The 22,958-nt window shown below is 41.1% G+C and overlaps 2 long non-coding RNA genes across 9 annotated transcripts in view; one reads left to right on the top strand and one right to left on the bottom strand.

Annotated features, from left to right (window-relative positions):
• LOC109951015 overlaps window positions 1-10,513 on the top strand; it is a 20,297-nt gene extending 9,784 nt beyond the window's left edge. The window contains exons 2-3 of one of the 2 annotated variants that reach the window (XR_002273517.2): window positions 2,582-2,786; window positions 9,750-10,513. This is a non-coding gene — a long non-coding RNA (uncharacterized LOC109951015). Of the gene's footprint in view, window positions 1-2,581; window positions 2,787-4,807; window positions 5,223-9,749 lie in introns of those variants that run through there. The other variant, XR_005602403.1, reaches the window with a different exon arrangement.
• Window positions 2,040-22,958, bottom strand: LOC104693865. Of its 7 annotated transcripts, XR_005602399.1 has the most exons (11): window positions 22,856-22,958; window positions 22,646-22,752; window positions 21,993-22,182; window positions 19,467-19,531; window positions 16,343-16,466; window positions 11,240-11,335; window positions 10,995-11,124; window positions 6,133-8,081; window positions 5,222-5,326; window positions 4,356-4,448; window positions 2,040-3,777 (listed from the first exon to the last, which is right to left on the bottom strand). It is a non-coding gene; the product is annotated as an uncharacterized LOC104693865 (long non-coding RNA). The 7 variants fall into 7 exon arrangements; XR_005602397.1 differs by lacking the exon at window positions 19,467-19,531 and having other exon boundaries at window positions 11,240-11,340; XR_005602396.1 differs by lacking the exon at window positions 19,467-19,531.

Raw genomic sequence — 22,958 nt, 5'->3', positions numbered from 1 at the left:
TTCACTGATATAAGATCACGTCAGTAATTTCATTTTGAAGGCTGTTCTGAACAACTGGGGGAAATGAGAACACCGGTCCCATTTTCCCCAGGTTTTCCTGAATCCACCTTTGGACCATGACCTAAGCAAAATTCTGAGTGCAGTTAATGTTTACACCTTACTTGCACTGTGTAATTTAACTTTCAGCAATATAAAATGGGATAGCAGAAATATTTTTATGTGTTCTTACAATGTCCAAAGTTGTTTGTTACTGTTTTTATTTGAAGGAACTAGACACAATCCTGGCTGCCTTAACCACTGCCTTTGAGAGAGCTACAGCTGAGAAAATCCGCTGCCAGGAAGAAGTGAATAGAACTAACAAGGCTATTGAGCTGGCCAACAGATTAGTGAAAGGTCTGAGGTGAGGTCCTACAGGGCAGGCTAATGAAGCAGCCTACAGAAAGCACTTCTTTGTTATACACTACTGATCTGGCAATAACAGAGGCACTTAGCAAAGAACCTGATGAGCTGAAAAAATTATGTCATTATCATTCATTTTTTTCATAATAGAAACATGGTTTTGACCTTTGCATTTTCTTACATTTTTGCTTCATTGTGGTATATATTAACTGTAAGATTACCTGGTAACTAACCTATCCACGAGCATTAAGAGAAGTAGTCAATTGTGGATATTGACAATGAAGGCAATTTATTAAAATCTGATGACTATATTTGTAACAATTAAACAACACTAATGATTCTGCCCAGGGTTGGGATACATAGAATCTAATATAATTTGCACTACTTAGTCAAGCAATATGATAATTCTCTAATTATCTGTCTGAGATTTGCAATGGGTATTTCAGGAGAGAATAAATAATGGCAAAGCCATGAATTTTCAAAAATCCATATTGTCTGTTGATCCAGTCTGGCTCAAGGGAATCCATACTCACTGATGGATTTTTCATTTATCATTCATCTACTGATGAGACTGCTTTTTATACACACACACTTGTACACTTTTTATAGATAACTTTATTTTATTGCAACATTCATTTAGGAAATCTCTTGCGGTGGCTTACTGCCATTATAGGTTTTGTCCTCTTCTACCCAGTACTTTCAAGTTGAGTTTGATAACCAAACACATAATAAACAGCAAAAATAGAAGATCCATTTGTTATTAAGCAAAATTATATGGCTGAGTGTGGCTAGTGGAACTTAAAATATAAAACAGGGTTTAAGACTTATTTCCTGAATCAATAGAAAGGATTTATTGACTAAAGGGGAGGGAGGGCAGTGCAGAAGGCCCATTGTTTCTGTTTGAAGAAGCAAGATGAATGCATTTAGAACGTTAACATCCTGGCTGAAAGTGTAATGTATTTTAGTGATTAATAATGCCTGTAAAACTAAACCATGTACCTAATACAGAATAATAAAATAAATAACATAGAAGGCCTCTTTAAAGTGTGACAATAAATGATTGTTCCAATATTTTCTTCCACCTAACATATCATATTGTTTGGTTCTCCCATGTGCCTCCTGCTGGGCCTGACAAGTGCTGGAATAGCATACGTAGAGAGATGAAAGGCAAAGTGTGGGTATGCTGGGGGGGAGGCATAATGAAAAATAATCTAAAGGAGGAAACAGAGATGAAAGGAAAGAAGGAAAGTTGAGCCATGTGCTAGATGAAGACAGTAAAATGAGTTTTAATGGAAAGTCCTTCAGCTAGTACCTCCCAAAGCACCAGCCCCATGAAGAAGGCGGCCAGCTCGACAGATTGGTAATGGGAAATAGAATTCATTCCTGTTGTTAGCTGTACCACACTTGGTCAAAGGCAGTAATAACCATATGACAACTAGTGATGTACAGGAAAAAAATCCGTTTTAATCTGCTCTGTGGTAAACAGTAGGTCACTGTTTACTATTAGCAAGCAGTGTAATACTGACACTGCTGTACTGGCTGTTTCTTTGTCTTAGTTTTTGCTGAGAAGACATTCTCTTATTTCTGTAGTTGTATTTTGTAAGGACAATTTCTCAAGGAAAATAAAATTATTCACAGCATTTTTTATAAGCAAACATGTAAAAATTTCTTTATTAACTGGTCTTTATAAATACACCTTTACCATGACAATAATAGTAAGTAACCAAATGTGTGAGTTTTCTTCTAATTCTTAGGGAAAGTGTTGACCAAGCAGCAGAAGAGCTGATAGTGTCTAGCCAGGATCCCAGGGAAAAGCTTGTGTCATGTCAAATCTCTTATTGACTTTATGGCATAAAAGACCCTGGCCAGAAGTAAGGATTATTTTTTTCTGCCTTCTTCTCTGAGCCCTGGCACACAAGGACTGTTTTGGGTGGTTGCATGAGTAGTTGTTACTCTGCACCAAGGAATCCTTTGCTTCTGACAGGTGCCAATAATGCTGTGGACATCTGCCTTGAAGGCTTTGAATCAAGCTGACAACTCATTTTATATCAATCAAACAACAACCATTTTCAATAATTTCCCATCCAGCTGGGACTGAATTTGCACAAGTGATCTATGTATTAGAGACATTACCAATCCACAGAAACATTCAGCATCATGATTATGTTCTGTTTTCCCATAGAAACTCTTGCATCTGCAGAGAAAGCAACAACTTCTTCCACTATGCAGGAGGATGCTGACAACTCAATTTTGGTCACTTGCTGCCAAGCTCAACTTGCAACAGTCAACTTACGTCAGACTGGAAGGGGATTTTTTATGTCCAAGCTTGCCACTTGCAAATCCTCTCAGTTGATCCTCTAATTGATGTGGATCTGTGAACCTACAAGGTAATACTTTAGCATTCACTACTGTTTAGCCACTGTAATGTGTATTTTTTTAATAAACCCATAGTAAATGAATGGGAGTTTTAATCCTGTTTTCTGGGTAGGAGAGCTGGACTTATCACCAAAGAAAAAATATGATGCAGAAATGTTCCAGATGGTAACTTTTCCTCACTGTTATAGTTTATTTTCAAAGTGGTACTGGCATGAGCCCAAATTTTATTCTGCTTTGTGGAGATAATACCTTCTTCACAGATATATATATTTTTAAATACACAGTTAATCAGAAAAAAGCCTGGCACTGATTCCATTCCCTTTTTGACCTGTTGAACCATCATGTGGCTTACACGAATTCCTTCAAATACTTTATTTAATAGAACAGTATATTTGGAGGCAATGTTCTTCTGGAAAGGGCCAAAACATTCCCTTTGCTCGTGCTTGAAGTACATTTTGCTATCTGACTGGAGCTAGAGCTGACAACTAACCCACAGACCCTAGGAATGTGGTTAGCAAGCCAGGACAGCAGGCAGGCTCACCTTCTTGTACTCTGTCAAGTGCTGTGCCCTGCTGTTTGCATAAGGGGACCAGCTTTTATTATTCTACTCTGTCCCTGCTACCGTGCACCAGGGCAGCACAAAGCAAGATTTAGTGCTTGGATATAGTATTTGCTTGATAGCAATTGTTACAGTTAAGGCTGCACTGAGACTTCTGTCTTAACCTGCTGTTCTCCCATGCTCAGAATATTCTATTTCTTTTTTAAAAAATCCCTTTCATCTGAAATTTTTCATGCTTGTTATCAGCTGAAATATGATTTTTTGGCAAGCCTGAATAAAATTCATTCATATTTGAATTATACAAGGAAGTGGGTGTAAGGAGAAAGGTCTCTTTTTGCACATTCATAATTCACAAAAAAAGCTGCATATTACAAGCTGAAACTTTCCAGGTGGCTAGTTTTGACTGAAGGGTAGTCTTCATGCTAATTACAAAGAGAGAATGACTGAAAGAAAAATGAAAGAGAAAAATTAAAAATGACACATATTGTGATTAACTCATTTGTTTTGTAGGTGTGTCATACAAAAGTTCCATTGTGAGCCACTTAGAGCAAGTTTAAAGTAACAATTTCATTTAAGTTAAGATGAACTACCATAATTACATAATATCAATGTTTTGTGCTGCAATTTCACTAAGAATCTCTCTACAGAAGCTGCAGAAGCTTTTACTTATGCAAATGTGTAAGCTCACAGTGAAATCAGTGCAGAATCTTATGAATCATTAACTTCGGCCAGAAAGCCAGTCTGGGGAAGGGGGGAATGGCATCTGGGGAAGGGCAGCAACTGTCCCTATGCTCTGGGTCTCCCTGAACACCGAACTACTGAGGAAAATAACTCGGGGTTTTTGCAGTTTGTTCCAACTTACTACACTGACTGTTAGGGACAGAAAACCCCTAAAGCTTTGTTATTCTCTTTTCCTTGCTATATTCTCATATACTTGTGCACGTAACAGGTGGCACATAATCGACCAGCACTGTGTGACTAACCCTCCATGGTACCAAAGGATTGCTTCAGCAGAAGGTACCTGGGCAGCAGAAGCTGGGAGTGTTAGGACAGTCTCCCTTAACCCACGGAAAAGACGTGCTGTGACATGCAGCTCCATGTTCTCACAACAGACCTGGAAATAAAATACAAGTATATAAATAAAGCAATATAACTGTAATTTTAAACATCTGAAAGAATAACTGGCAATGGTTTGCATAGTAATTCCTGACCTTGCTCTACATGGAGCAAAGATGAGTTCAGAAATTCCCCAGTACTAAGTTCCCAGTAACCTCTTGGACACTAAATAAGGACTGTTGGATTCAGTGCAGGAATCCTCATCTTTTTTTATCCCTTGACTTTTGGGTGAAGTAAGGACAAATACATTTTTCCCCAGTGCTGCTGCATTTTTTTACAAAAAAAACAAGTGAGTGAATTCTGGGACATACTAGCTTCTGTAAGTAGAAATTTAAAACTTAACCTTTATTATTCCAGGTCCCTATTCCAGGAACAAAAGGTCTTGATCTGGTCAGTGAGTGGATGGATACTACAACAATTGCTAAATAGAAAAGTGACAGCAGTGCCTGGCAATACTACGGCCACATAAAAAGTCCATGGTCTTATATTTACAGTCATCACTGGCATAAGATCAAACCTCAGGACTGGGGAACAACTGGATAAAAGTCAACATCTGTTTCAAATGTGTAAATTATCTATTTGAATCAAAAAGGGACAAGTGCTAGTGTGAGTAAAAACTGACGTGGAGCTATGAAGGAAACACGGCAACTCTCTTTCTTCTGAATGCCTGATGCTGCCCAAGGTGTTAATGCCCCAGCAACCATAACAACTCTGCTCAAGCCCTTTCCAACTTTCAATTAATCACAGTATAATGAATGGGATACCACATACTGGCATTGTATCTCTTGTCCTTCACCAGCCCCATACTGGGATGACTCTATAGGTGCATGTCATACTGTAGGTATTTCTTGCTGGTGGTCCTGTTCTGGCACAAACCTGGAAGAAATTACTGATCTTGTACTTAACCCAGTACTTGCAAGTTACATTCAGAGTATTTTTAATAGTCAGCTCTCTCTCTGATTATGTTCTACAAGTATTCAAAGTAGCTTCCTCTGAAAACTCTTCTTACACCTGTATGATAGTTACATTAACTCCCAAGGGTTGCAGTGCCCGAGACACGTTGACTCCAGCTGGATTTTTACTTGTCTATTTTTCTTATCTTATTTGCACCCTTGCATTTACTACAGTTCAATGATTGTAATTTGAGTACTCCTTCCTATCTAGCTGAACAATCTTCCCCAACACAGCACCATCCTGATGTGTAATCACTCAGGAGACATAATCATTCACTTAGAACTAAAATAATTCTCCTACCATTTGCTCCTTACCTCCATTCTGCCCTTTTTCTCTGATTTATTGCACTATATTCCTTATGAAATATTTTGACATCCATCCCCTCTATTCAAGTCTTGTACCCACCCTTGGAGGGAGTGCTTTGAACAGAGGAAGGCCGGGATGAGTGTGTATCTCATATACTCACCCTTTTATTCCAGTGTCATTTCCCCCACCTCCTCATTATATTCCTGAGCCCTTCCCCTCCTTCTAGTTTAGCTGTACCTACTATCTCTCCTAGAGCTGAGTCCTCCCTTCCCTCCCCTGCCCCTCTAGTGAATGTCAGAAAACATCTCCTCACAGCCTCTGCTATCAGGATTGTGTCTGAATATAGGGATCCTGAACCCCAGCCTCATCTAAGCTCTCTAAATCACTTGACCCCAAAAAGGTTGCCATAGGACAGCACTTACCTACAGTGCAGGCTGGAGAGAAAGTGCTGTTAAGGCACTGAATTCCTTCAGCTCTGAGCTTTGCACCTTATTTAGACTGCAAGAAAGAATTTAGTGAGCCAGAGCACTGAATTTGTTACTCGTTAAGCTTAGTCAAAATTACTGTGAAATTCCCTAATTAAACAGTTCAAGCTGAGAAGCAAAATGCTTTCTAACCCAGCCACCACAGTGCCCCACTCAGTTCTGTACCTTTTCTTCTTTCTTGCTGCCCTCATGTTACCTCATGTGCTGCCTGTTGGTTTTGCTTGTCCTGTCCCCCAGCCCCCACACCACATCAACAAGCAAAAAGCTCTTTATGCCAAGTATTGACCTAGTGGTGTGGATGCACTTCCCAGGCTGGAAGTGCATCTTGAATTTCTCGCTCCCCCAGGAGTATTTGATTAAAGGAGGATTTTCATGGTGTGTTGAGATTCAGAACATGGCTGCTATTCAGTAGCTGCTGGTGGCAGTTCTGAGCTGGAACACACACTGAGGCTCCGCTCCTTCTGTGGTGGTAAACTGAGTCCTGGGACCAGGAATTCTGCACAATTTCCCCCAGTGTGCAGAAGAGCACAAACAAGACCATGCTCACACTCGCTGCCAGACTGCTGTTCTTGCACTCAGGGACACAGGTTTCAGCAGATTTTCAGTGAACGATTTTCCACAGAAGGCTTTCACACCTGCTCTCTAATGTGTCTCTTACAGCTAAAGAACTTGAATCAGCTTCACTGTTACTCGAGATGTGTGAGGTCAGTTTGGAACCATTTGGAAACTGAGGACGTTTTGTGAGTGTCTGCACACCTGCACAGGGCCCCAGAACAGAACTTGCAAATGCAGGAGACCTCACAGGACAGTGTGCCTTTTACAGGCCTAGGCCTCAACAGGCTTAGCCTAATTCACAAACACACACGTGCTCCTCATTGTGTTCAGAGGAATACACAATCTAAATTATTTTCTGCTATTATAAATCTAGAAAAACTTCTCTATAGCCCAGGAGATGGCTCTGGAGTCACAACACAGATGTGTACAGTTGTACAGAATACAGTTCACAGTTTTGTTTCTTTCTTCTCTTTCTAGTAATTGAAGTTTTAATTAATAAAAACTATGCTTACAATGAAGTTTTAGGAAAACAGAATATTTTAAACAAAGGTATATATTTCCTTTATTTCCTGTCGTTTGATTTATGGATTTGCAAACTTACCATTTCAGCCTGGACTCATAAAGCAGGAAAATTACTTTAAAATTAAGTTGACAGCACTTTAGGATGAATTATGGATACTTTTTTTGGCTTCTGACAGTAATTTGCTTAGGGATATTCTTCTGGCTGAGAAGCTGTAAACAACAAGACATGGCAGCAAAAATGCAAGCAAAGAAAAACAACTAAAAGAATTAGATCGGCTATAACATTTATAATTTTGATGCTGAATTTCACTCCTCTGGGTCTAAACCAAAAGAACAGTATTTATTTCATAATCTTTATTTCTCAATTCACTTATCCACAGTGAATATATCTATGTGTATGTGTTTTCCCTCCATGAATCACTGCATCTTCATCATGAGGAAAACAAAATAAAACTTTTAAAATCACCACAAAACTCTTTCATTTATTTAAAGTAACATCTGCAAGAGGGGAATTCTAGTGCTCCATTTTACTTATCATATAAATGTAGCTTTCCCTGGTACATTGTTCCACAACTCCTTATAGTGCTAACTTGTTAAAAATTGTGCCACTGTTTATATTAACTAGAGCCCAGGACTACAAGGAGCTGTTGAGGCACTTACCCAAGAGACCAGCCAGAACACAGGCACTGCAGTGGAAGGATTAGTGAGCATGATGCTCAGACACTCATTTCTAGCTTGGAGTGGCCACAGCTGATTGCAGTTACATCTGGCCACCGGATGTGCCCCTCTCCATGAGAAAGTTGCAGACACTGAAAAGTTAATAAAAGCATTTTCCAGCTCTGCAGGATGTATGCTGTTCCTTTCTGCTATGCTGATGCACATGACCTTGTGCACAGTACCTTGTGCAAGCAGTTACTGGACATGCAAACCAGGAAGTGGATGTTAAAAATCATTGTATTATTAAATGATGAATCATATCTAATTTAAGTAAGAGATAAATATACCATTACTAGTAAGCATATGTCATCAGGTGATATGAGTTGTATTTGCATACTTTCCAGTCACCAGAGTGCTTTAAAACCATTCTCATTTATGGACAGTATGTTTCTCTGAAATAGGAAAACAAGGTTTTTTCAGGTGGTGCATGAAGCAAGAGTTCAAAGGACTTGACCAAAGAGTATCAGCAAGTTAACTAAAAATGTACGCTATCAATAAAATCCTTACAGGAATATGTCATAAGCATAGTGTTTTTGCAGTTGGGTTGCAGAATTTTATGGGCAAGGAGTTGAAAATTACGATCAAGATGGCTGGCTCTTGTAGCTTCATGCTTGCCTTGCAGTCTGCATAAAAAATCTGGAAATTAACTTGGAGCTTCACATGGTTATCAGGCCTGTGCTGATAACATGACTGAAAGTAAGATGTTTCAAAGAAACAAGTTGATGATTATTACTGCAGGCCTGGGCCCTAGGGTATATCACCATGTCCCGCAGCCATAGGGAGGAGGAGGAGAGAAGATCCAGCAGGCAGGAATTGTGCAGCAAGATTGATTTATTTAATTATTTTACAAATTCTTTCATAGACTTTTTTCTTCATAGTCTAATTGGACAAAGGACCAGCCACCCCTTGGGGGTGATTGGCTAAAATCCTAAAACATCCATTGTCAAAATATTTTTCTACTATACCATAAACAAGACTTTTCAAGGTTGCAGGTGGCTTGGTTGTTTACATTCCCTGCTACCTCTTCTGCGTGAGAGAAAAGTCTCTCATGGACTTAGAAAATAGCAAGAAAATCCTTGCTAGCAGCATTTTTGTATCTACTGATGATGATCCAGGTGTTCATAACATGCATGTGTTTGCCTTGTCATGGTATTATCATCACATAGTCTTTAGACAACCTCAGACATTACAAAAATCAGTGTTTGCATTGCAATTACAAAATGTCTTACTTTTAAAATCTAAAGATTGCAGAGAAACTATTTCAGAGGGCAAACAACAGAACATTAGAAGAAAGAAGCAAACATTTTATTAAAATAATTTTTGGGAAAAGCCTTCAAGGATTTTGAAAAAGGCACAGTCCTTCTTTATGACCATGTGGAGCCAGAAGGGTCATCTACCAAGTTCTACCATAGCTGCATTTGAACGGTAAACTGTGGGAACTCACAAAATCCCAGGCAAGGAGATTCCCCTTACTTTAGAAATCGATAGATTTTAGACATATTTTTCCACAGCACTTTGTGATATCACATATCACGGTACTTTGTGCTGTCATTTACATGGGTGAAGTAAAGACTGGCAGCAATCCGACTGCTCACTTTGAACTGAACAACCACACAAGATGCTGACACAGAAAATCACTCTTTGATTTCTCAAGAGTTAAATTGCGTCTGCAAACCATGTCAAGTTCCATTTGGAGTAAGCTTTGGTGTCTGTCTAGTGCATTTCTGCCACTGGTTATTCTTTCTTTTTTGTTTCTTCAGATAAGAAATGCTGCTAATGAGAGAAGAGGATAATTCTGAAATGCTTAGTCACTTTTATACTTTTTTTACTGATCCTGTGGAGAAATGACAGAATCCTGTAGTTAACATGATTCAAAAGATAAGGGGGAGGAGAAGGTGGAGAAGGATTATATAAAATGTATTTATATTGCTTCTACAACTCAATTGTTTTCAGTATAGTGTCACGCTCTCAGTGTGGGGGAATTCTGCATGTGTCATGATTCTACAGATGTTCTTGCACACTACATGCAGCTGCACTATTTGTCACGGGCAAATTTAATAACAAGATGCTTGTTAGGTGTTCCCTTTAATCCTAGTTCACAAAAACATAGAGGGGAAAAACCCACTACCTGATAGCTTGCTTGCTTCCCTTCTTTATATAGCCTTTTAAAAGACTTTAAAACAAATATTGGAAACACCCATCTTTTGTACTAAATTCTGTAACACCTGCAATTACAGCTCTATTACCTTTGCTAGAATGATCTTGTTCTTTCTAATGTTTATAATGCTAATTAAGTAATTTTAAGTACCTGAAGAGGTCATATTCCTAACAGTGGGGGTTCCTCAAGAGCTTGATCCTTCAAAAGGGAGAATAATTTCTGCTAAGTCCCGAGTATCCTCTGTTCTCAGTGACTTGCAGATGAAACTCAGAAACACGCCATACAGCAGCACGACAGAGCCAAGTGCTGCCAGAAATTTTACAGAGTCAAACTCAGAAGAGCTTTCCTAATCTCGTCATTTTAAAACCCTGGATCCTCTCCTCTAGGTACTGTCTGTCCTAAACTTTGTTGGTCCAAGGGTAGTGTGTTAACTAGCTCTTCAGAGGGGACTATACCCTTGGGTTCCAGCTTCTTCCAAATGTATCCAGGAAGTAGAAGAAGATTTTGAAAATAGAAAAGAGAAGAAAAATTAAAAGGGGGGGGGGTGTCACCTGGAAAGCCTATAACATGCTGAAACATGGGTTGTCTAGTTAGTGGCAAGTAAGGTAACCAAAGAACTGGCAGTGCAAGGAGAAACTTGGACTTCAGAGGAACACAACGGAAAGCTGCAGTAGAAGTACATCCAACTAAACCAAACAGGACAAAACCCAAAAAGAAGGTACAGCTGTAGAAGACATAACAGGTGTTACACTATCAGTAGGTGTATGAACAAAAAATAGATGTTATAAATGAAAAATTTTAATTTAATTACTGCATCTCCTACAGTACAAGAAAGACATTAACCTACTGGCACTACTCCAGTGGAGGCTATAGCAGGAAACCTGTGAGGAGAGGCCGAGGGCACTGTGGTTCTTCAGCCTTGAAAAGGCCAAGAGGGCAGGGAGACCTACTGCTGCCTGGAAATACTTCACAAGAGGCTACAAAGAAAACAAAGACAGGTTTTTCTTAGATGTGCACAAGGACAGGAAAGAGGCAACCTGCAGAAGTCAGACCAAGAGAAATTCTGATCAGGGATTCGGAAAAATTATTTACCATGAGGGTGGTGAAATACTGGCAGAGGATCCCTGGAAGGTTGTGGCTCTCTCATCTCCAGATGACGAGGTCTGTATGTCCTCTCCTTGAGAGTAACTGCACTTAACAGATCACCTAGATATTAATATCTATACTTGTAACATTAAAATATACATATATTTACAAGTACAGTTGAAACTGAGTTCTTATAAAGCATAAAAGAAAAGATGGATCAACAGGGTATTTTTTTTGCCATGGAAAAATCACATTTTAAAAATAAATGTAACATTTATGTACAATTGTATGGGAGATATTTTAAAACATCTTGAATATTGTACATGGTGAAAACTGCATATATGTAAAATACATAGTCATGTATCAAGTTGATGGAAAAGTTCTTGTTTGTACAAAGCTGATCAGATAATTTTGGAAATGTATAACAAGTGTTTCTGTTATTAAAGATGTGCATCTGTCAACACAGTCTGCCAAAGAAAATGGAATATTCAGTGAGTCTTTTCAGAAGAATGCCGACAAATAGCATTGAAATATTTAATAGAGATGTGAAGATATTAGTTTCCAGTCTTCAGATGATTACTTAGCTTGTAAGTTAAACAGATGTGACTATGATATCTCTCATTCTGTTTCTAATCTATCTTTAATCATATATATGAGATCTAGTTGTGTTTGTGTACAGACCCAGTTTCAGAAATTATTGTGAACTACCTCATGTAACACCTGCCTGACAGTGCTTGTCTGTGTGTGTGTATGTCTGAGATATCTTAGATTCAAGCACGTTTCTTAATTATCCTATACCTTTATCAGGTAACACTATGGTCTCCTGCAGCTACAAGAATTTTTAACTTAGCACTACAAACTATAGCTCTCAGTTTAATAATCACAGTATTCCTGCTGATTGGGCGAATTATATTGGTGATGAAAATCAAATACTTTTTGTTAGCTGGCCTCCTGAAGGCAATGAAGAAATACAAGTCAATCAGACTTCGAATTACTCTAATTTAAGAGAAGGTAGCAAAGTGTGAATGTTTCCAAGATCTGCTGCTCATTCATGACTCTGCAGTCTCAGCAGGGTTTGCAAATCCTTGCTCTGTATTTCACAGGCTATTCAAAGTGACTTTATAGCCAGATAAATGTGATTTTGCCATTATTAGTAAAAACCAACAAGGTTTGTATTGACATGACAGTGTACGGACTTGGCAGTGCTCTGGGTTTTTCTGGGCCTAGATAGATTTTAACTTGGTTTAGCTGTGACAGCAGTTGTCCAGCTCTGAGGCACTCTTGACTAGATTTGTTTAACTCTAATTTAGGGTAATAACAAATGATTATTCATTGTGAACTAAACTGCCTACAACTCTAGGGGCAGTCACGGGGAAGAGTGCAGACACATTTGACACAAATCAGCCATTTAATCATAGTTAGATGATAGTGTTAAGAAAACATATAAAACTAAATCCAAGGAGACACCAGGCTGAGAAGGAAGACACCCCTCTCCATAAGTATCACACTAATCATAATACTCCCCCATTCCTTTTGAGGAATACCAATCTTAAGACCCAAAGGAGAACTGGAAGAGTAAGCACAACACCAGAGAAGAGGGAATTTTTAGTGTAGCAATTTTAACTCTATTTTTAATGAGGTCTTCCTGTATTCATTAAGTAATTTTGACTATTAGACTGTTTAAAACATTAATTGGACTAACAATAAATTCTTAGATTCATTTATATTCTGTGCCTTTTGCCAGTACATTTTTGCCAAACAGAAGGCTTTGAGTGCAATAGCACATCATAACATTGCCAACATCTTTAAGGACCTGGAAGCTGAAACAATCACTATAAAGATCACTGAAGCTCACAAGCACTTTTGGCCAGTTGCAGTCAATGCTGCTGTGCTCTATTTTCTCATGGACAAGCTGAATAAAATCAATCCGGTGAATTAGCTCTCACTCGAGGTTACCACTCAGGAAGAGGTCAGTGTGTTTGCGTGCTGCTGTTTTAATCTAGTGCTACCACTGGCTTACCACTTTCCCTCTGGTCACAGGCTTTTACTGCTGTATTTCCCAGGGCAGTGCAGTGAGCAAAACCTTCTGAGAACATGAGGCCGAGTGTAAAGAACCCAACTGCCTGTGTAACACCCTCAGCTGTCATTTACCTTGGTCTGTTTAAAGGTAAAGCTTACTTTCACAGCCCAGTTAGCTCTCCCAGTACAGCACGAACCCTGCACGAGCTCCCATTTACTGCTCTATGTATGTACAGCTCTATGTGCGGCCCAGCAGCCACACATAGATTTTCAGGTTTGCCTTGCATGCCTTCCCAATTCAGCACAGTAGAAGGGAATATGGAAAAGTTTGTGTAGTTCTGCTTCAGTCTCCTTGCTGTAGCTTGAGCTGTTCATGCTGCCAGCTGGCTCTGCCAGGCCCCTGGAAAACTCCCTCCTCAGGGAAGAACATCCATCTGAAAGGCTTCCTACAAACTGCATTTGCTCTGAACCAGTCCAGGCTGCTTTCTCGTTAAGGATAGAAAAGCACGATGGCTGCACAAACGTTGCTGTGGCTGGGGGGCACCTCTGCAGGGACAGCCAATTTTCCCACTCTCTACTTTCCATCTTCATCTCAAACACTGGGAAATGCACCAACTTTCAAAGTAGCTCTTCATGTCCTGAGTGCTGCTGCCACATGTATATATTCCTCCTAGAATGAACTGAATGGAAAGAGTGTTGTATAATGATCTCTCATTTAGCTTAAAGTGTCATCTTTTCCTTCACTGCATTTTGTCTGTGAGAAGTATGCTGAGTCTTGTGCAGCTGTGCTCTCGCTCTTATTCGGCACAGATCTCTTCTAAGCTTTGCACCCATACCAGGAGTTTCCTTCTTCCCTCTAAAAAGAGTGACAAATGGGTACAGAGCAGAGGAGCCCAAAGCCTACATGGATGTGAACCTGGACTAGGATGAAAATATTAATCTGATAAAAGAAAGTAAAATTCCAAATGGAGAAGAGAAAGGGAAGACAAAGAAATCCAGATTCAAATGCTGACCCTACTTGTTTTCAGAGCATAGAATATCTACTATACTGAAACATAAATCAGCCAACCAGTGAATTCTTGCCCAGTATCCTCAAGGTCATCTGGAAGTCACCTACAAATGTCCTGCACGAGGACACATGCAGTGACTGACTTCAGCAAGGTGACAAAGACCTGCTCTGGTTGAGGTTGGAATGCTCAGAATGCTCACCACCACACATCGCTGGGCCTTGCCTTTGTTTGATACATTTCTGATTGAGCTGTGTAAGCAAGATACAGTTCTTCTCAGAAAAAAACACACTATATTAATTCCCTAAAAATTAACCGGGGTTAAACCAATTGCCATTGTCAGGCATGCTAACCTTTAGAACAAATATAGCATTAAATCATGGATATCTATAGGGAGTTCCCTTGGATCATTTGATCAAATTATGCTCTTAAAAGTGTACTTCAAAAATGTCATCCTGGTGTAGGAGGAAAAGAAAGAAAATAAGGCAATGAAATTAATGGAAATTTGGAGAAATGAAATGTTGTCTCATGTATTTTGACAATGTAGACATCAGTAGGTTTGCCAGACAGATCAGCTTCAGATTTGACTTGAGCAAATTAAGCTAGTCTAAAGCACAAGCTACTTGCTAGTCATTTTCTTGGCTTTTTCCTCTTGAACCATTTTACAAGTTTATTTACATTAAAACAGCATTGGCTACGTGTCTCCCATGTTTGAGGTCATTCCCTAGCCTCTGGGAAGAAAGCTGGCATCTGACAAGGTGGCCAATTCCTGGTCATAGAAATATTTTAAGTAACAAGGCGTACAGACAGCAAGAGCAAAGGGGGAAAAGATGTGAAGTTGAAGAAATGAGAGACTGCTAAAACAATTGGGTATAGACAGAAGAGGAAAGGGCACCGAAACACCTGAAGGGCTCTGACAGAGAAATCCCACTGCACCAACTGTTTAATCGTTACCCTGCTTTGCAAACACCACACTCTAGGCACCTTTCATTCGCAGACATCTGCTGCTGCACCCCATTTCTTTCAACTGTAAGACATCAGGCAGAACTCGGCATAGCTGAGGGATCCATAATAATACCAAAAAAAGAGAAATGATACCCAAGAAAAAGTGATGCCAATGAGAAACAATTGCTCACCACCACCAAACCAATGCCCAGTCAGTCCTTGAGCCACAGTCCCCAGCCAACTTCCTTCTCTAGTTTATACACAGAGCATGATGCCATATGGCAGGGAATATCCCTTTGGTCATTTGGGGTCAACTGCCCCAGCTGTTGTCCTCTTAAGTTTTTGTGCACCCCCAGCCTCCTCACTGGTGGGATGGTGTGAGGAGCAGAAAAGGCCTTGACTCTGTGTGAGCACTGCTCAGCAATAATTAAAACATCTCTGAATTATCAACACAAATCCCCATGCTAGCTGCTATGAAGAAAATTAACCCAGAAAATCTACCCCAGTCAAAACTAGCACAATCTTAAACTGAGTTTGCTGGACTGGAAGGTGTTTGGTGGTGTTGGGATTTTTACTTGTGAATGTGACAAATTTGACTGAAGCCTAAGAAACATTTTTACAGATTGCTTTAAAACAGGCTTATACTTTAACACTGTCTAGCCTCACACAACATGCTGTGATTTGATTTGGTGTTATGATGATGATGTATTACAACACCAAGTAACAAATACTGTAGGGAATTCAGATTGGAGAATCTAAATATCGGTCCTCTTGTTTGATTTTCCTACATCTCTTTCTGACCTAAGCACCTAAATATCCTAAGTCTGGTCATGGTCCACACCTTGACCATATGGTCCTCTACCAGAGAACAGAATTATTCTAGGCAATTAAGACACTTGCCCATATCCATTTCATCTGCAAGATCTTTGGAGGCGCAAACAAAACACTGGATGGGAAGATTTGCTAATGCTGATAGTGCTTTAGATCACTTGGTAATCTTTTTCCTGTGATAGTTATTACTGAATGGAAATCAAATGCATGCATGTTAGGACTAGTAACAGATGGCACTTCTGTTCTGTGAGGAAGAAATAGGGGCAAAGGGGCAGAAAAGTTGAACCTCCCCCCTTCCCTGTCTTACCAGGATTCATTGTGTTGCCCTCCTGTTACAGTTGGCTGTGACTCTTTCTTGTTATAAAGAGATGTCAGAAGTTAGAGAGAGACAGACGATAACCTTAAATCCTTTACTGCATTTTACCAGGATTCTGAAAAATAAAAAATAAAAAAATAAAAGCCAGCTGAGGGAGTTGGAAAATGTCAGTGAGGCATTACACAAAGAACTTGATACATTTGTTGACCTTTCTTCTTCCTCCACCCTTCTCCTCTAAGATGGATTTAGTAGTAGTGAGTGCTTAGTGCTATAAGTGCTTTCTTAAAAATAATTTAGATGCTATTGTCTGTCTGCCTGCACTTGGAAAACATAGCTGTTTCAATGAGCCCCTGCTGAAACGGAAGAAAAAGGGTTTATTGAAATGCCTCCAAAAATGCACCAAAATTTCATTCTTCCCCTTGTCTGCTGAAACCCATCTTGTTCTTGCTTTTACAATCTTTTGTTTTATTTTTTTAATTGTACCATTGTATTCAGGGTCTTTTCATTCTTCTCCGCTATTTTACGAATGGTGTGTGTGGTATTAAGAGCTGAAGGCAGAGATGAGAGGAGAAGTGTTTTGAATTGACTAATTTGCAGGCAAGAAATAAAGCTCTTGTAAGGTGGTCCCAGGGGTATCTTTGCCATGAACACTATTTGAAATGACATGTAATCTGGTACATTTCAAAGGCAAAACATTTCCCATTCTAAAGTATCTTCCTGAGCCAGGGTTGGTTTACCTGTTTCCAGAGAATAATAAACTCCACTGAGGCCAAGGAAACTCCTTCTCTCCCCTCTCAAAATTCCTGTTCTTTTCCAAAGGGGCAATTGCAGCTAACAGTTTATTTTTGTCCTATCTTTTGCTGTTCTAATGGCTCAGTGCTCACTATTAATACATAGCTGAATGCACCTCTGGATTAAATACCAAGCAACAGAACCCAGCACATCCCTGTACAACACAATAAATAATGGCGTGGAGCTCTCTTGTTGTTTCTTACAACAGTGGAAAATTTAGGTCTGGTTCTTACAGACTTTTAAAATTTTAAGCATTTCACCATATAACTTTGATCTGGCAATTTCTTAATAGAAACTGTTCCTCTTCTAGGGAAATCTGAGTTCAAATGACCTTGGAATGTTGTATTAATACTCTTTCTCAGCACAATTCAGTGTTTCTAGTCCTGTTGACATGCTAAAAGGCTTACACACAAAAGTCCACATTTAATTTGTTAAGGCAGAAAGTTCAGAAAAGCTTTATGTTTAGAATTTTGTCCATATTTTGGTGAAGGCTTAGCTAGTATTATAAATTGACACACTTCATCATCATCTGTGAACATGTTCATATACTCTAAGGAATGCTTCTATATATGTATGATTTAAGCTTATGATATTCAGAAGCTGTATTGCATGGTTTTAAAAGATTTTAAAATGTTTTAAATGAGGAAATTGGCCACAAATAAACCCCAAAGCTTTTGAGAAAATAACCACTGATAAATATTACAAATAATTCCTATTAATTTCACAGTTGTTCTGTTCTAAAGCTTTTAGTTACAAACAAACTCACGCTTTGTGAATATTCTGAACTTACATGGATCACTGTTTCAACATTTACTTGATTTTCTCTTTAACTCTCCATGAAGAGAAATCAGGGTATGGTGTGTCTACAACAATGACTCTACATTTTTATATTTTTAAATGTATTTTGTATTTATTTTTAAAATAAAAAACTTCAGTTACATTGATTTTAAAAATTCACATGCTTGTGCTCAAATGTACTGTCTCTACTTAGTATTTTTTCAAGTGTGGACAATGTTAAATAAATTATGTTACTTGAACAGAGATACTTAAGATTCCTGGATAGAACAAGCAAAAGAAATGTATTTGAAATGTCCAGAAAGGAGAAATTTCTAAAAGCATGAAAAGTGAAGAGTTCTCTCCTCAACCTAATATTTTTGTAAGCTAGCAGAACTTCCAGGATGACTTGTCCTGTCAGTTTGTATTACCAGTCTTAGCCCTTTGAAGGACAGATTTTGTACTGTGAGTGACCATAATGTGTGTTGTATTTGGATCTCTACCAAACAGAAGTCATGATAAAATATTATGCACCATAGATAGGTCTTACACCTTAACTGTTGTTTTTCATGGGGTTCTGTCAATTGTAATTCTTAATTTATGGGAACTTTGCCCAAATGTAACTTGGAACTAAACGTGTCCAGTGTTCACAAAGAAGGCAGTGCTATTCCCCAGTAGTGTTTATCTCCTGGACAGGTTCCCATATCGGTTCTGAACTATTAGATCAGTCTGGGCTAGATGCTATTACTAACAATCATGAGAAAATGTACATTTATCATGAAATAAAAGACCTTTCTACCAAGTTAGTTAGCAATACCACTGGTCTTAGAAATTTTACCACAACGAGAGAAATAAACCAGGCCTTTCCATGACTGCTGAGTGCTGTCACATGTTAACACATGGACGGCATTACACCTCCAACACTCAGTGTCTGAGGAAAGTTACAGTGCTTGGCTCAGGCAGCTGCCTGGGGGAACACTCGCTGCTTTCTGAAATCAGAGGTAGCTGCCTGCTCTTGTGTATTTGCACAAGTCATCAATCTTGCACAAGTATGCTTGAGCAATAGATTTGATCCTATTGAAAACTTGCTAACCCTCCTCTGACCCAGCCAGTTCCTAATGCCAGCGTAAGGACTTCTGTTCAGCCCCTTTCATTGCCTGTGTGCAATGTCACCTTCAGTGAGACATTAACTTCTTTTTTTTCTTTAGATACATTTCTAACATATCCACTTCAGTGTGCATTAAAATATTCATATAGGCAATATTTAGGGAAGCCATCGGCAGGAATCAATTGTTTCACTCTGGGATGCTTTTCAGACACAGGAGCATTTTGCTAATACAGAATACCTAGTCAGAAAGCAGCACAATATCCTAGCTCAGCTGATTTATTGAAACTATATTTTTGAGGGCTGTTATTTTCCTTTGGTGACTCACGTGATGTGGTGCCACTTAAACACTGTGTGTAGAACACATGCTTGTTTGAACACTTCATTATTTGGCTCAAAGTAGTACAGTATATTGTTCTGTTTAGGGAACAAGTTTGAATTTACCATTGACTCAGGAGAACTTCACAATGTATCGCTGGGTCAAGGACAGGAAGCTGCAGCAGAAATAGCTATGGAAAAGGCATCAAAAGAAGGCCACTGGGTTATACTTCAAGTAAGTCAAAGCTCTTCATTACATCAGTGCTGCACTGCGGTGTTAAAAACTGAAGCGTTTCGAAATAACGTGTGCCTAGATGAAAAAATACTAAATAGTGATTTAAAACTTCCTTTGTCTTTGCCACAAGGGAAGCACGTAACTTCATCTGAATATGTGAGTATCGCTGAATATCACATAAAATATGTATTGCAACTATCTTGCATGTAGGGAGTCAACTAACGTATTTTCCCAAGCACATGATATCTGATTTACTAATTTATTATCCATTAAAAAAAATCCTTTAGTAAATAAATGTGTAGCAAAAAGAATTGTTACGCTGTATAATCAGATGAATAGATACAAACAGGGAAGATTGCTGTCATTATGCAGTGTATTGTGCTAAACAGATGCACACAATTTTTTTCAAATATTGTGCAATATCAAACTGCTTCCTTATCTCTGGGTTTTTCTTGTATCAATAAAATGTTTCAAATTTCAAATCAATAGCTCACTGGGAGGCCTGTTTTTCCCTCCCTTCTCCCCCCTCTCCCTCCTTATCTCTGAATATTTATTTTGCAGTAAAGTGGCTGGACACATTAGAGAAATTACTGAAGAAAACCAGGGAAGGAAGTCAGCAGGGTGATTGGTTTTGAGTGTGGGGAACCTGCTCCTTTCCCTAAAGCACATCTAATTCCAGAGTGGATTTAGGAAACCTCCCATTAAAATAACTGATAAGCCACTACCTGTATTACTGCCTGATCACCATGCTGCACTGGATAAATTTGACCAGGCAAGCAAAACACCACAGAAGCAAAACTTTAAAAATATGAGTATTAAACTTCTCATTTTAAAGCCACTTGAAACAGTAAGTCACTAAAAGCCTTTACAGGATATGCAATAATAAAGCAGAATAAATTTCTTTTCTTAAAGATTTGTTCACATATCCTAGACTGACTGCCATCTATCATCACAAAAAAAAAATCAAACAAGAAACTACTTCTTTCAGTTTTAAAGTATCACATACAGTTTCTAGCTAAGTACCTGTCCGTGTGCATGGGAAATGAAGAATTTGCAGTCACTACAGGTAATTACTGTAGTACAGAATAAGAATTTATTTTGGTTTCATCTAGCTTAGTTTGGTTTATCTTGAGATGCACAACCATGTGGGTTTGTGTCTCTGGAATATATTTTATATATTCTGAGCATGCAGTGCACTGGAATTAGGTCTTCAGCTGAGGTAAATCAGTGAGGTGCACTACACCAATTTATATTCCTAAGGGTTTGGTCCAAAACATTTGGATCGTACATGAGAGAAAAGCGTGGCTTGGCTGCTAGACTATCATTATTTTCCTCTGTCCGTTTAATTTTTACTTTGGAAGGCTTTTAATGAAAACAATTTTTCTTATTCACTCTTAAAAGATACTTACAAACACAGGTGTATATAGGTAATAGTTATAAGCTGTGAGCAAAGATACGGTCAAAGAAATCAAGTATCTCTTTGGAACACAAGTCTGTATTAAAGAGCATCCTCCTGAATGCTAAGAAACTCACCAATTACGAAAAAAAAAATTGCTTTTTCGGCAGTATATTCTAAAAAACCTCTGTAAAAATTACAAAGGCTTTTCTTCTTTTTCACTTGCATAGAATAACCTCTTCCAGCAATAAAAAGGGGAAATACCGCCAGCCACCCGCGCGGCGGAGGGAACGTCACCCAAAGTGCTGACAGACGCACAAAGAAACCCGCGGCTGCAGCCACGGCCACAACACGTTTGTCGCCAACTTCTGCCGCCGGCTGTGGCTCCGCCGAGCCCGCTGCGGCCCCCGGCCGGGCCCGGCCCCTCCACCCGCGCGGCGCCGCCTTCCCGCGCCCGCCCAGGTGTGCTCGGGGCGCCGAGCCGGGCCGGGCTGCAACTCCCAGGCCGTGCCCCGAGGCCGGCGGCTCTGCCGGGGAGGCCGACACCTGTTCGCTGCCCGGCGGCGGCCCGGCCCCGCGGTACCTGCCGGGCGCCCGGGGCAGCGGCCCGTGCCCGTGCCCGGGGGCGGCGGGGCGGGCTGGGCCCCGGCAGCGCGTTCCCGGAGCCAGAGCGCCCCCTGCCGGCCGCTGCCCCGGCGGGCCGTGCCGAGGCGCGGGCGGGCTCGGGGGGCGCCCGGGCTGGGCCCGGCCCCGGCGGGGGAGCCCCCGCGAGGAGCGCGTACCCTCCGCGTTTGACCCCGGGCAGCGCTGCGGGGGTGGGATGGCGGCCCCGGCCTCCACGGGAGGTGTCCCCTTCGCAGACGCTCGTGTTAACGCTGGAGTGGGGGCGCACGGGACTCCCCACGCGGGGCCGCACCCCCAGCACCCGCTGCCAACACCCAGGCACCGGCGGGGAGAGTCTGTAACCCGCCCCCCGACCCGGAGCCTCCCGCTCGGGCGCCTGGGTGAGCCCGGTCATTACCAGCGCGGGAGCCAGCGCGGCTGGAGCGGTGTCAGCAAAACCAAGGCACATCCTGCACTTTGGTCCGCAGTTTCCACCCGGAGGACAGCGGTGTGTCATGGGCAGGAGCCAGAGGTCACAGACCTGCGGGGCTGAGGCGACTCGGCCGACGGCAACCCCGGGCGTCCGCCCACGGAGCTGGGGTTTGTGCCTGGGGAAGAGCAAACACGGGCTTGAACGGGCACGCTCTGTTAACTGGTTTAAATGGCCACAAGCACACTGCTCTTCCTGAGCAACTACACCTTAAACAGACTTGGCTGTTTAATAAACCAGCCCTGGTCCCCTGCAGCGCTGACCTCTGATCCCATAGCAATGCAAAGATTTCTTGGAGTGCTGTGCCCGCACTGCTGCGGCCGAGCGGCGATAATGACCAAGGGTCCGTGACCGACAAACTATTTAGGCAAGAGGGAGGCAGAAAAGTTCTCTCCCACGTCTGTGGGGCATTTGGTGATTATCACTGCCTGTGGCAAGTGGCCATGCCTGGCGGGCGGCAGGCTCCTCACTGAACTCGGCATTTGTCAGACGGTAATGGGAGCAGGTAGCAAACAAGCCCCTTCCCAACCCATGCAAGCCAAGCACGGCCGAGAGAGGTGGTTCACAGCCCCCATCCTCACCTGAGCACACATTTGCCATTTCACCTCCTCCTCCTCCTCCCCCGCAGCCCTGAGCAAGGCAGGTGTAGAAAGCTCCAAGCGCCACAGGCTTCACACCCACGCTGTCCCTGGGAAAGAGGGAGGGCGAGGAGGGAGGCAGGAGTGCAACAGGCCCCGTACCCACGCGGCACCAGCCGTGGGCTCCCCCGCCTCCCCCGCCGCCCCGCTCACCTGCAGCGCCCCGAGCCAGCCCGCGGCCGCCGCGCTCCGGCCTCGCTGCCAGCAGCTCCCGCTGCGGGAGGAAGGAGAGGCATCCGAGGAGACAAGGGGAACA

Source organism: Corvus cornix, chromosome 7 (genome assembly GCF_000738735.6).
Source record: "Corvus cornix cornix isolate S_Up_H32 chromosome 7, ASM73873v5, whole genome shotgun sequence".
Classification (NCBI taxonomy): Eukaryota; Metazoa; Chordata; class Aves; order Passeriformes; family Corvidae; genus Corvus; species Corvus cornix.
Note: the sequence above shows the minus strand (reverse complement) of the source record. Positions and strands in the feature narration are given on the sequence as shown.